Source organism: Geotrypetes seraphini, chromosome 16 (genome assembly GCF_902459505.1).
Source record: "Geotrypetes seraphini chromosome 16, aGeoSer1.1, whole genome shotgun sequence".
Classification (NCBI taxonomy): domain Eukaryota; kingdom Metazoa; phylum Chordata; class Amphibia; order Gymnophiona; family Dermophiidae; genus Geotrypetes; species Geotrypetes seraphini.
This window is the reverse complement of record NC_047099.1, coordinates 38,184,751-38,199,912: the sequence shown is the minus strand read 5'-3', so window position 1 is coordinate 38,199,912 and position 15,162 is coordinate 38,184,751. Positions and strand designations below refer to the sequence as shown.

The window sequence follows — 15,162 nt, the reverse complement described above, 5'->3', positions numbered from 1 at the left end:
GTGGAATTGATGATCCTGTCAGAAATAATTGCTGCTTTTTATGGGGACGGGCGGGGATGGAGGTAATTCCTTGCGGGTATGGGTGGGGACGGAGAGGATCCTGGCGGGGACGGGTGGGGACGGAGAGGATCCTGATGGGGACGGAGAGGAATCTGGCGGGGATGGGTGGGATTTCTGTCCCCGTGCAACTCTCTAGTCTGAAGCTCAGATTGTGTTCTTTCCATGAAGGGTGTCAAGAGACATTAGGATCGCCTTTGTCAGACAATGGAAGCTTCGGTGACTCTGCAGACTCCCTGGAAGTTAAGGACCCAGAACTGAGCCACTTCCTCTTTCATGATTTGACTTTTCTAGATTCTTTCCCCTCTCTCTTAATTCTATTTTTTATGCTGCTTATCCTAGGAATGAGCAGTGGATTTCCCCAAACCATCTCAATAATGGCCTGTGGACTTCTCTTTTAGGAAATGATCCAAACTTTTTTTAAACCCTGCTTAGCTAACTGATTTCACCACGTTCTCTAGCAACAAATTCCAAAGTTTGATTACATGTTGTGTGAAGAAATATTTTCTCTGGTTTGTTTTAAATCTACTATTTAGTAGCTTCATCGCACATCCCCTAGTCCTAATATTTTTGGAAAGAGTGAACAAGCGATTCACATCTACCCTTTCCACTCCAGTCATTATTTTATACACCTCTATCATATCACCCCTAAGCCATCTTTACTCCAAGTTGAAGAGCCCTAGCTAGCGCTTTAGCCTCTCCTCATAGGGAAGTCATCCCATCTCTTTTATCATTTTTGTCGCCCTCTCTGTACCTTTTCTAATTCCGCTATATCTTTTTTGAGATATGGTGACCAGAACTGCCATTAGTACTTGAAGTGCGGCCGTACCATAGAGCGATACAACGACATTATAACATTTTCATCTTTGTTTTCCGTTCCTTTCCTGATCATTCCTAACATTCTATTTGCTTTCTTTGCAGCCGCTGCTCATTGAGCTGAGGGTTTCAACGTATCCTCAACAATGAAACCTAGATCCTTTTCCTGGGCAGTGACCCCCTAACACAGAACCCAGCATCACATAGCTATATTTAGGGTTCCTCTTCCCCACATGCATCTCCAGTTCCACTTTGCCTTTTGCCCTTGAAGAAAGTTCAGCAAAGCCAGCACAGGTCTGAGAAGCTGAAATCTCCTGTTTAGTGGACCATTAAGAGCAGCAGGGCCACAAAGCAGCTGTCAGTCAAAGTTGAGCTTAATTGCCGGTCTTGTGTTTAGCTTTTCATCTTGGATCTGGGAGGACCAAGAGTGAGGAGGGATAACCTGTGGTTTCTCCAGTACTGCATACCCAATTCGAACCATGTGTAAGGATTCAAGGCTGCATCTAGCAAAGCTTTGGTTGAGGAAAGTGTGTGTATGGAGGGGCGGGGGGCAGAAGTCAGCTGTAACATGTCACATCCAGCCTTGGCCTGCAGAACTTGTGTGTGCAGGAAATGAAGCACGCATGCCTTTGGTAAGTGAGTGAATCAACCCCATGGCGTCACTTGGCCTGCTTCCACCGCCCGTGAGCACAAGGCCCTTCTAAACATACATTTGGACTGGAAACATATGATGCTGGCTTCAGCTACCACTTTTCAGCTGTCTCTGCTGATTTCCACTCCCCCATCAGGACACATTACCACAGAAATCCCTGCCTCCACTCTGCTGCATGCCATAAGTTTACGCTCTAGAGCTTGCCCGGGGTTCAGTCCTAAAAGGGAATGGGACTCGTAAACCGCTTTTTTTTGTGGTTACACATTCAAAGCGATACAGGGTGACTTCAGGCAGGTACTAAAGTGTGTTAACTGCTAACATGCATTTAATGCGCCCAAAATGGCCTAACGTGGGACACGCTAAAGCTTACTGCATTAGTTTTGTTGCGAGCTAAGCGTGAGGTATTTATTTTTTCCATTTGTTGGTTGGATGGAACATGTCGTTGAGGTGAAGAACGGGTGTGGACGAGATCTACAGCTAACCCATTCACGTTACTGCACTCTTAACAGGTCAGGGCGCCAATAACACGGGAGCCTTTCGAGCCTCCTACACAGGCCCGTGGCCATTATTTTTCAAAGGCTGCCTGCTAATGCTGACATCATCCCACAGCCTGAAAAATAACACAAATGCCTTAATTTGTGGACATGCTAGAAGTGGCCGCTTAAGTGGATTGAGGCACCTTCTTGTCCAGTTTGTCTGTCTTAATTAGGGTTACCATACATGCCCCCGTCCCACCTCCACAAAGCCTCCTCTTTTCTTCCAGACGAGCTCCAGCCGCATCTGGAGGGCCTGGAGCATGCACGGATGTGTGTGATGTCATCCGCGCATGCTTAGAGGCCATCCAGATGCAGCCGGAGCTCATCGGGGCTTTCCAAAACCCGGACAAATGCTGGGTTTTGGAAAGTCCATCCAGGAGCCCAGAGAGTCCTCTGAAAAGAGGACATATCGGGGTTTCCCCAGAAATCTGATAACCCTAGTTTTGACTAGTTAAGCTCTTCTGTGTTTTGATGTACAGTACAGCATATGTCTAGTAGTGCTATAGAACTGATTACTTGTAGTAGTAAGAATGCAAAAAGCCCGTTTCATGAGAACATAAGAGCTGCCATACTGGGACAGACCACAGGTCCATCAAGCAAACAGTGGCCAACCCAGGTCACAAGTTCCTGACAAGATCCCAAAGAGTAAAATAGACTTTATCCTAGAAATAAGTAGTGGATTTCCCCAAGTCCATCTTAATAATGGCTTATGGACTTCTCCTTTTTTAAACCCTGCTAAGCTAACCGCTTTCACCACATTCTCTGGCACAGCTTAGTAAAAGGGCCACTATGAGATACATGGTTCCTTTTCCTATCATTCAAAATGGAAGCTTCAGGTACCAGAATGTATTGGGGGAAGGGGGGGGGGGGCTTGTCAGAAATCAAGCACTGGCCTACATAGTAACATAGTAGATGACGGCAGATAAAGACCCGAATGGTCCATCTAGTCTGCCCAAACTGATTCAATCTAAAAATTTGTTGGTTTTTTTTTCTTCTTCTTTGCTATTTCTGGGCAAGAATCCAAAGCTCTGCCCGGTACTGTTCTTAGGTTCCAACTACTGAAGTCATCTCCCTCCTTGTCTGGTACACTACGTGGAAATGTAAAAGGACTGCAGGCAGACCTCACCTTCCATCAGTCACTCACCCTCTCCTCCCCCCTCTGTCAGGGAGATCCCACTACTGGCCCTGAGCTCCAGAGCAATCACTAAAACCCTACAGAGATTCCCTGCCCTTCCCCCTCTCACTCTGCCACTGTCGGCCCTCTCCAAGTTGTTTGTCATTGCAGCATGGAGTTGTATTTCCTGCTTTTCTTTGGGAAATCACAAGCCCCAGCTAAGAGCAGGCCAAGCCGGAAACACACCCTGTGCGACATGCCCCCTGGTGCTCCCACTCTACCCACTGTATTATGGCCAAGCAGGAGAGCCAATGGATGAGGTAAAATTTTGCCCCCTCCCCCAACTCTCTTGTGCTCTGCGTGGCTACACTGTCCTTACTTGGTTGGCTATGGCCCTGGGCTCAGCACACACTGGTGTAAAGATACTGATATATCAGTATGCCATGGATCACACTGATATATCAGTGTGCCATGGATCCTGGTGAGCCTGCAGGGTCCCCTTCCAATACATGGGCTACTAATCTTCTCTTGGTGTGTCAGAGGAACCCATCCTGCTTTTTGGCTGCAAGCCACGGTGAGGACAAGACTCCAGGGGAGAGAACCTATGCCAAAGAGCTGGAACACAACCGATCTGCTTATATTTGCATTCCCTAGGCCTATATGCCTCTTACATGAAGGGAAAGGCCATGGAGCCATAGAGTAGATAGCAAAGTTTTACTCCAGTGGGAAAAAAAATAGAAATTGTCTTCCCTCTACCCCAAATCAATTCTGGGAAAACTCAATAATAATAATGATAACTTTATTTTTGTATACCGCAAAGGTTCTAAGCAGTTCAGAATAAAGAGACAACTGACAACCAGTGAAGTACAAGCAGCAAAAAAGTACAAGGGAAAATGATAAGGTAAGAAATTTGTCAAAAAGACAGAATGATAGGAAGATGCTTTTGAAATAGTTTCACTAAGCCAAGTATGCATGGATTCAAAGACTGATTTCTTCTAAGGAACAATCACCTTCCATCACTTGTAGGGAATTAATAAAGGCTGACCAGAAAAGGAGAGCAATTGAAGAGATTTGACAGGGGCCTAGAAGAGTTACCCTCCCTTTCCCAGAGCTCTCCAAAGTCAATGAAAGAGTAAAAAAAGCATCACTCCGGGCTAAGCATCTTAGAAAGCTAATGCCAGGGCAATGCCAGTTCATTCATTCTGGCTCTTGTTGATGAATTAATGCGCCATGGTTGGGAACATTAATTACTTATCCCGTGCTCAGCATTGGTAAAAGAGACCCTATAATTTTTCTATAGGCTATGAGATGATTGATAGCTGTACCACCCTCCCTAAACACCTCAAATGACACACTTTAGGCAGCCAGTGCTGGAACCTTCCCCCTCTCAGCCTTTCCCAGTCCATTATGAGCAGGTAATGTGGCCACCAAGGGGTTCTTTTACTAAGATGTGGTAAATATGGCCTAAGCGAGCCCTTATGCAGGTCATTCCCAGGCACTAAAGCTATTTTTACTACAGCCGTAGAACCCCAGTTTTTCGGGGGGGGGGGGGGTTCCCATTGACGGTCATACGCCAATGTTGGCATTGGCTCATGGCCACTTTAAAAATGATGGCGGCTTCCTTATTTTGTAGGTGGTAAGGACTCGTATTCATGCGCTAACCCTAAAAATACAAAGCATTATTTAGCAGCAGGTCTTAAGCCACTTTAGCATCTAAGGGGTGTCCAACCTTTTGGCTTCTCTGGGCCGCATTGGCCAAAAAAAAAATGTTTCTGGGGCCACAAACGCTGCAGCAAGATAGAGGAGGGAGCCGGCAAGACAGTAAACACCTGGGGGTAGCAGAGGAAAACACTGCATCGCCCTCAACTGGGGCCGCACAAAATACTTCACGGGGCCGCAGGTTGGACACCCCTGATCTAAGGCACCTTAGTAAAAGGGTCCCTTAGGGAACAGGAAAGCTTGTTGCCAGCCCTCAACCTGTCCTTAATACAGGGGCATAGGAAGCAGAAGATTTTTTTTTTTCTGGGGGGGGAGGTTGGCTTCAGGCAAGACATAGTGATGCCGGAATGAATATAAAGCAGATGTGATTTCTGTTTTGGCTCCAGCTGATCAATGAAACAGAAAGGCACACACAAACTCTGTCTTTGTGCCTCTGAGGAGCTGTCACATTCAATGAGGAGGGGGGGAGGCAGCTGTCACTCCCTGTTCCTCATCACTGTCACCTCCGTCACACACAAACACTCCTCGCCCCCCTCCATCCGTAGCTATGCCTGCTGCGACGGGGGTTCAATTCACACTCGGCGCTAAAAGCCCAGCTCCTGGTCTCTCAGCAGCAGTTAATGACATCTGCTCTCGTTTACCAAGCCCTCCTGAGGGGGGCTGTGTTTTCAGGACTCCCTGCTCCCCCCATCCTGCTCCCTGTTCCCCCCCATCCTGCTGTTTTTTTCTCCTTCATCTTCTCCTTCCTCCAGTTCTAATTCACTCTTCTCCGGTTGTATCTCTTCGGTGGCTTCTCCTCTCTGTCTCCCCTTCCTCTCTTTCTCTTCTCTGCCCCCTCCTCTCCTCTCTCTTTCCCCTGACTTTCCTTTCTCCCCTGGACCTTCCCTCCCTCTCTCTACACCCTGCCCTCCCCTTCTTTCTCTCCCCTGACTTTCCTTTCCTCCATCTCTCTCTCTCTCTCTTTTCCCTCCCCCCTTCTCCCCTGGATCTCTCTGTCTCGCCCTTCCCCCTCTCCCTAGCTCTCTCTCCTCTCTCTTTCCTCCCTCCCTGCCAGTCTGGCAGCCTCTCTCCTCCCCACAGCAGTATTTGGAAAGGTGTCTGGATCCACTCAGTGACACCCCCCTCTCACCCCCCATCAGCCCAAAGTAATACATTTAGCAGCTGCACTGGCAGCCTCCGGGATGTCTCATGTTACCATCTTGGAGCCCGTAGTTGGATCACAATTATTCGTATTAAAATATGTAGTAAAAGTTTGTCAGACCCCGAGTGGCATCCAGGGACCCTGGCACCCAAACCCGCTTTTATTTTTGTCCTTTTGCTCCCGAGTTCAGCCACTTCTTGGAGGGGGGGATCCCCTCTCCCCCAATTATTTCAGTTTATTTACTGTATCTCTTTCTTTTGTCCAACAATCACCTACTTTCTCCTTTCACCAAGTTCCCTATAGCCCTTTTAAATCCCAGTACAGCAGCCTCTTACCTCTCTGCCCTAGCCCGGGCGATGTCCTCGTCTGCAGGAAGCCAGGAGGGGGGACATAGCCAGGTCCCGGAGCACAGAGATTGCACTAATCCTTTAGGAGTCGCTCCTCGTCCAGCCGAAGGGGGCAGAAAAAACCAAAAGTCTGGCATAGCAGGGACTCGTAAGGCTTGTCCCTGCCCAGCTCGCCAATCCCTACCAAAGGCAGCCTGCCTCACTCCTCCTCCTCATTTCCAGCCCTCCCCTGCCGCTTTCCCTACTGCTCGCATCAGGGAAGGGAACGGAGCCGCAGCCTTCTCTTCCCCCCTCCCCCTTCACAACACATCCAGAGAAAGAGAGAGGGGGGAGACGGAGACCCCTCCACATACTCACACATCCAGAGAAGGATGGAGAGGGGAGACAGCCACTGCCTGCAGAGGAGGGGACCCCCCCCCTCTCAACACACCACACACACACATTCAGAAAGAGACAGAGGGGGAGACAGCCACACACACGGGAGAGACAGCCAGGGAAGCTTGGCCTTGGAGTTGGATTTGAGGGTGGGGAGGGAATAATCACAGACACAAACCAGGGATATGCTTCAACCTCCTCCCTCCCCCCCAAAAAAAAAAAAAACCCTCAGGGCAGGGGCAGGGGTTCTGGAGCCTTTTTAGTTCAGGTTGGAGGCTTTTGTGTGTCCTCTAGTCTTCAAAAAGAGAAAAGTGACTGGAAACCTGATTTGGGGGGGGGGGGAGCACACTTCTTTCCTGCCCTGCTTTTCAAAAATAAGTTTTGGAAGCTGGCAGGCTGAGTGGAGTTTTTCAGCAAGTCTTCCACTGAAAGAAGGCAAAATGGCCCAAGGAATAAAACATCTGGATAGGAGCTGAAGAAGAAAATGGGGGGAGTATGGAAAGGTAAACACCTGCAGGGGAGGGCACATCTGGGCTCACTGCTGCACCCAAGGCAGAGATTATCTGATCCCTGAGCCCAGCAGCCAGCACTGGGGTACAGCACGGCGGCACCTCATAAGCATGCTGCAACAGAAAAGCAACCCCCCCCATTTAAACAAACAGCAGGCGGCAGACACAGCCCCCCCCCCGCCTTCTTACCATTTCCCACTCAGGGTTGGATTCTCAAAACTCACCGTGCCTTTAACGATGGGCGCTAAACCAGTTCTAGCCAGTTTAGCGTGCCCGTATTTTACCTCCCAATTCTCAGAACGGATCACTGCGGTCTTTTCTGGGCTTCCTAGCAGCCTCCGACTCTGCCACGCAAATGTAGTACAATGAGGTCATTACTGTTAAAATGGTAGTAAAAATGGGCTCATTAATATTAAAACGAGCATTCTGGGCGATTCTCCAAATGAAGCACCGGGTTATAATGACCCAAAATTACCGATCTCTCATCGAGTCACCCAGCAACAGTTACTGATTGTCCCTTCATTTCGACAATTATTTCTCGATTTTCATAGGAACTCCTCTTTCTCCGTTATGGCTCCCACCCTTTGGAATTCGTTACCCTACTACCACCGAATCGAAAAATCTTTTGCGACTTTTAAGGCGCAGTTGAAGTCCTACTATTTTTCTTTGGCTTTCCGCTCTTGACCCTTTTCCTTACTTTACTCATGCTATGGATCACCCTTGCTTCTTGGCTTATGTCGTTCATTGTTTGGGCAGAATTTCACTGTGACTTCCCTTCCCATTTGTTGCACTCCTTCCCTTCCCCAACTTTTTTTTGTTTTTATTGTAACCTTCCCTTTCTTTATCCCCCTTGTACTCATTTTTGTTTGTATGTTGGTTGCAGTTTTGTTTTTGTTTATTGCCTCCCTTGTTATGTCTTTTTATTTTTGGTTTTAATATATTATTATTGTAAACCACTTAGACTAACTGTGGTTGTATTTGCGGTATATCAAATAACTTGAAACTTAAAACTCTTACAACAGATCTTCCTGAATTTATCAACAGATATTCCATACGGCCATTTATCAACAGATATTCCATACGCTCTAATAATCAACATTTGTTATCTATCCCTTCATTAAGACAACTTAGTACAACTCGTTCAGCCATCTTTTCGGTTAACGTGCCTATGCTTTGGAACGCCTCTAGAACTGTGTGAGGAAACTATATCAGAACAATTTAAATCCAATCTAAAAACCTTGTTATTTTAAAATGCCTTTTTAAAGATTCCTTTCTAATTCTTAAATCAAATGGACCCCATCCCTAATGTTTTTACCCCTTTTTTTTTGTCTTTCTCTTTACTATCAAAAATGTAGTTCTGCCCTTCCACCCTCTTTTTCTGTACGTCTGTGTCCATTTCGTTTTCATGTATCCTAATTTTGCCAACAACATTTCGCCGTCCTTGTCCAATCCATCATCCTCTCCAAACTAGACTACTGCAATGCCATCTACTTAAGCCTATCAAAAAAAAGTCTTCAAAGACTCCAGCTAATCCAGAATACTGCAGCCAAGTTGATCTTTGCAAAACGCAAGTCTGACCATGTCTCCCCACTCCTAGCCAAACTTCACTGGCGCCCAGTGATTTCCAGAATCCATTTAAAATGCTCCTGCCTGGCTTTTAAGATCATTCACGGCATCCTTCCTCCCTTAATCCCACTATCTTATAACTCCTCGAGTCCTGACTCTAGCAGACCCGCCCAAAGGTATAAACTATCTTTCCCCTCTCTACACGGTATTCGCTATGCAGGCAAACTGGGAAAATCCCTTCTCTTCAGAATCACAGGTCTTTGGAACGACCTTACTACCCCACTGCGGAATCTGGGCTCCTTCCAATTATTCCGCAAGCAACTGAAAACCTGGCTTTTCACTAAAATGTAATTCTATCCCCCCTTACTCTTCTCTTCTATATATAAGGTCATGTAAACCTTTTTTTTTCCTTCTCTTCCTATATTTTAAGTTCTTGTAAACCGTGCCGAGCTCCACATCCGTGGAGATGATGTGGTATATAAACTTAAATAAAACCTGGAAATTTGGAACTTGGGGTGCTGGTACTGTGAAAAGCGCATCTCCGATGCATGTTTCTGGCTGTGGCTCGTGATAAAAATGAAAAGGAAACACACTATTAAAAATAAATTATAGTAATAGGCACAAAATTTCAAAAGCACACGTCTCTAGCATGTTAATTAAGAGGCATGTCTCAAGTGCATGCATTAAAGGCATGTTTTATATGCTTGCTCGTTGAAAGCTGATGATTGACCCTCCTCTTTCCTCCCCTCCCTTTCCCCCAAATAGCACTGCCACGCCCATGACTGACACGACGACTGGTAGTTCTCAACCTGTGTCTAGGACGTGTGCTCATATTGTGCTACAATAAGGCACATGCACACAGGAGCGCCTCTTTCCGTGGTTTATTCTGCGCATATGCCAATCGCTATCACCGGCGACTGCTTTTGTGGAAATTAGGCAACCCTCTACGAACCTCATGTGCATACGAGGTTCTCTGAGGATCGCTCATCTTTTCTGAATCAGATTTACGGCCGTTGGAGTTCTTGAGAATCTGGCCCTCAGTTTTCTTCCCTGGGTCAAGTCATGTAGGATTTTATTGAATTCATATTTCTTTACAAATGAACATCCCACATTATCTACAAAAACTAGAGGTTTGTTGGAGGGCCGTATTTTGTACCAGCTGTAGTCTCTGCATGTTCTTCTGGGAGATTGCCAGATGGGCGATATTACAATAATCGAGATGGCTTAGTATTAGGGATTGTACAAGAATTCTAAATGATGTAGCATTGAAGTAGGCTCTAATGGACCTAAGTTTCCAGACAGTAAAAAAAACCCTTTCTGACTAGAGAGTCCACTTGGTCTTTCATGGTTAGGCCTTGGTCCAGTATTACCCCCAGAACCTTCATTGTAGGTTGAATAGGGTAGCTGAGATTGTTGATGCATAGTGGAGTTGTATTGACAGGAGGGTGTGGCGAGGCTATCTCTTTCTCTCCCTATTGGCTAAGGCTCTTAACATTTGCATCTTCTCTTCCTATAGGCTAAGGCTCTGTGCACCTGCATTGTGAGATCATAGAGCTACCCATCCGCAGTAACCATTATCTCTTCCTCTCCCTATTGGCTAATGCTCTTAACATTTGCATCTCCTCTTCCTATAGGCTAAGGCTCTGTGCACCTGCATTGTGAGGTCATAGAGCTGCCCATCCGCAGTAACCATTATTTCTTCCCCTCTCTTAAGAGATCACACTTGCCTATCCCAGGCCCTTTTGAATTCAGACACAGTCTCTGTTCCACGCATCTACCACCCTTTCCGTAAAAAACTATTTTCCCCCTCTCTTAAGAGATCACACTTGCCTATCCCAGGCCCTTTTGAATTCAGACACAGTCTCTGTTCCACGCATCTACCACCCTTTCCGTAAAAAACTATTTTCTTACGATTACTCCGGAGCCTTTTGCCTCTTAACTTCATCCCATTCCCTCTCATTCCAGAGCTTCCTTTCAAATGAAAGAGACTCGATTCATGCGCATTTACATTATGTAGGTATTTAAACGTCTCTATCATGTCTCCCCTCTTCCGCCTTTCCTCCAAAGTCTACAGATTGAGATCTTTCAGTCTGTCTCCATCCGCCTTATGACTAGGGTTACCAGACATCTGGATTTCCCTGGACATATCCTCCTTTTGAGGACATGTCCGGACGGGATTTGAAAAGCTGTGTCGGGCTGGGAGGATGTCCGCACATGTGCAGCCGGGACGTCGTCATGTAGCATCTGTGAATGCGCGCAGGCAATGGGGCTCGGGGTTTGGGGCAGGGATGGGTGGAACTAGGTGGGCCTGAGGCTGGGACCAGGGGATCCGGATTTTCCGAAAGAAAAATCTGGTAACTCTACTTATGACGAAAACCACCAACCAATTTAGCAGCTTCAGAGTGCCAGGGGCTGTGTTACCTCCCTTACCCAGATCCACTCTATGTTTTCCTTTCCCTGAGAATATATCGATGTTATTATATAACAAGTGATAGGAAATATCATTTCTAGAGGCTGCTGGAGCCCCCCCCCCCCCCTCCAGGCTGGGGGAGGGGGTGTCATGGGACTAGGCCACAGCACATTCTGCAGGACCAAGACCGTTCTAACTCTGGCTCCTCAAAGGAAGCTGCATCATTTCTACTTCCTGCTCCATCCCTGTCCCCCAAAGCATCTCCGAACTGTGGCTTAACTGCTCTGTGCTGGTTTTAGTTAATAATTAAGACCCTGTTTTAAATTGTAAATCGCTTGTCCTGTTTGTATCCTTAAACATTCAAAGGACCCCCCCTGCCCCTTCCCCTCTCCTCCTCACCAATTTAAGAAGAGAACCAAGCAGAAGTTAGGATTGCTGCAAGGTTTTATTGACTTCTTTATAGGGATTTTACTACCCGTCTTTAGGAAGAAATTCCCCCAAAGTGGTGTATAACTGGCTTCACTATAAACGCCTTTTTTGAATATCTTTTGTTCTTGTTGGGAGTCAGTAGATTAGCAAATGCTGAATATCTCCAGCCCCTTACACTGTAAGTGGCCATGGAAGCCCCCTCTCCACCCGTTCACCCTTTAGCTAATGGAAGAGAAGAAGCAGGAAGGTGTTCCTTTGCTGAAAAAGGCTCACTGACTTCCAATAAAATACAGAATTTTCTATAAAATATCGCTATTAACATTTAAAACATTAATATCAAGGACCCCTCAATTCATCGAGAAACTACTTATTCCATACGTACCATCTTGAACGCTTATGGATTATTGACCATTTCATCATTAAAAATAATTAGTACCAAACGCCAGGCTATCGTCTCTGGAGTTTGCTTCCCACCAATCTGAGAAACGAAAAAAGTCTCGACTGTCTGGACTATTCTAACGCAGCTTGCAATGGCCTAACGTGGGATGTGCTCGGGCATCCTGCAATAACTGCCTCACATGCAAACTAACCTCATGAAATAAAATTTTTTTTTTTCGGAGGGGGCATGTCAGTGAGCAGAAAGCGGGTGTTTCTATGCTAATCAGCGTTTTAACATTAGCACACAATTTACTGCTTGATCCCTTTCCACCTACAAGTGTCAGTAAGCATTCACAGTTCGTAATACCAAAAAAAGGAGAAAACATCGGTTATTTTACCGTTACAGTAAAAATGGCCACAGCGCATGGGAAAAACCTACGCAGGAGTGCTATATCAGCAACCACTCCCCACTTTAAGTAGTATCTAGTTTAGTTTGTAGCTTTTATGATATGAAAATGAATAAAGGCACTTGGAATTTGTAAAAAGAAAGGTACAGAAAGGAGCGACCAAACTGACAAGGGGGATGGAATGATTCCCCTATGAAGAACAGCTAAAGAAGTTAAGGCTTTTCAGTTTGAAGATGAGAAAGAAGAGGCTAAGGCCATTTTTTTAAAAAAACTGCAGTTTAATAAAAGGACTCCTTTATTATTTCTTTAATGTGATGGGATAAGGATATGGTACAGAGGGGGTCAGATCAGCAGGTGTGTTTGAGTGGCAGTGACAGATGCTCGCAAAAACCCAGATGTGGGCCCGGTCAGTGCACGCCTGTGCAGGGAGCTGTGTCACTCCAGGACGTCAGTCTCAATCTCTACCAGTCCCTGTTGCTCTAATCTCAACTGGAAAGTGAACGGCTTGTGGCACTGCCAGGGTTAAAGTCAAGAGCAGCGTCATCCTCTGCAGAGTGACACATTTTCTCTGAAACATGAATTACAAGGACAGCTGCGCTGGAGGAACCGACATCCTCACCGCAGTGGTCCACAGAGCAGCTCTGCGTTTGAGCTGTGAATGCCAGGTGACGCTAGCGGACTGGTGCTCAGCTCTGCCCACTGAAGGGGCATCATCACGCCTGCAGGCCTGCAAAGCAAGGACAGCGGAAATGCCGCTCTATGGTTTGCACTCAATTAATACCCAGTCCACAGCTGCACTTGAAAGCCACACAATATACTCCTCCATCCATCTTCACTATCTTTCCTGGTGACCTGAGAGCCACAAATTTCAGCCCCTCCATCTCCGTGCATCCGAAATGCATCCATCTTCTGCAACGCTAGAATAGAGAATGACACAGGGACTAATTTGTCCCCGTCCCCACAGGAACTCAATTTCCCCATCCTGTCCCTGCCCCAATCCTGTAAGTTCTGCCTTAACTGCACAAGCCTCGAACACTTATGATTTTAAAGGCTTTGTGCAGATGAGGATGGAGCTTGCAGGAATGGGGCAGGACAGGAAAAGAACTCACTGGGATGGGAAAATGAGTTCCTGTGGGGACGGGGGAAACTTTATCCCCTTGTCATTCTCTATGCTAGAACACATGATGGATCGATGTGTTTCTTTTCCTCATAACATATAAACTTTTGGCGCTTTCTGTCCTTCTTCCAACCTCCACTGCTAAGGATTTTTTAGGGGAATGGGAAATGATAGTGGGAGAGCACTAATGATAAGGAATTGAAGGTCATCCGGTTTCCATGGGGAATGCCAGATCTTGTTGGAATATTTACTCTTAAAGTTAGATTTCTTTTATCGCTCATCGTTCTGCGCTAGTGAGTGCTGGGGTCAGACTGGTATCAAGCTATTAATTTGTCATTTTTGGTTCCTACATATATAGGTCTGAACGGAGTATATTATTTCTGACATAGGGCTATCGGCGTCGAAGGGAGACTATGTACTTTTCCTGTCCTCACCCCAAAGAGCTTACAGTGAAGGGAATAAGGCAACTTGTGACAGCTGTATCCTACACCACCAGATCCAACTCAGTCCCTGCTTTTGACGTTTGGTGGCCTCCATTCAAGAAACAGAGGCCTATCCAGTCTGTAAGTCTGCGTGCGCCATGTCCGTGTGCATGCGTCCTTTTCAATTACTGACACGGTTGAAGAAACATTTTTGTGGAGGTGGCATCACACATTTCTGCTGTTGTAAGAGGCGGCCATTTTATTTTTGGAGGGAGTACTGTAATACCCTTCTTAATAATACCCAACATTCTGTTTGCTTTCTTTGAGGCTGCTGCACATTGAGGCTGTCGGTTTCACCACTGCGCTACACTCTCCCATTTGGTCTCCCATTTATTTCTTGCCGCTCTGGCCCTTTAGACCTTTTGGACCTATTGCCCACTCATTGTCTTGGACCGTCCTTGTGTCTGACCAGGAGTCTTTTTGAGGTGTGTATGTGTGTGTGTGTGTGGGGCGGGGGCACAATATTTAACCTATTGGTAGCAATAAATAAATTAACTGTTCAGTGATGTAGGAGAGACTGGAGCCAGGAGGAATGAGCTACTGATGCCCCAGTCGCCAGCACATATCCTGCCTCCAGCCTTTGCTCCACTGCGCAGTGGGAAAGGGGGTTCACTTAAGCATCCGAAGGTTGAAAAGGGCTTCTGGAATATTCTGTGCTCTGGGGATCGCAATGCTTGTTGGTGGAGTCTGGTGGAACTCCCGTGAGCTTCACCGCTCTCTGATGCCCTGAGCTACATTCCATGGCAGTGTGTGATCCTGGCTTCGTAATAACTCAGCATAATGCTGTCACTTTTAGTCACTAGGGCTGTCTGTTGCTGACAGAATGCGTTAAATCCCCAACTTCCATTCCGCAGGTGATAACTCTGTGTTATTACGTGGGTGTGCCGATCCTCAGCTAGAAGCAGTGTGCCACAGCTGAATATTAGCATGTTGGATCCTCTTTATATTATTAAACTTAATTGCGAGGAATTCTAATTTTAGTCTGACAAATATGGGAACTGTGAGCTTATCTCCTTAGGAGTCATAATATCTAAAAGGGAGGCACAGTCATAACCAACGAATGTGGCAATCTCATTGAGAATGACATAGGCTCGAAAGAAAAAAAGC

The 15,162-nt window shown here is 46.4% G+C and overlaps 1 protein-coding gene across 3 annotated transcripts in view; it reads right to left on the bottom strand.

Moving 5' to 3' along the window:
* Positions 1 to 6,518, bottom strand: part of SEMA6C (semaphorin 6C) — a 94,733-nt gene extending 88,215 nt beyond the window's left edge. For all 3 annotated transcript variants that reach the window (XM_033925006.1, XM_033925007.1, XM_033925009.1), the window contains exon 1: positions 6,371 to 6,518. The gene's annotated coding sequence lies outside the window, so the exon portion shown is untranslated. The remainder of the gene's footprint in view (positions 1 to 6,370) is intronic.
* Between the last annotated feature and the right edge of the window lie 8,644 nt (positions 6,519 to 15,162).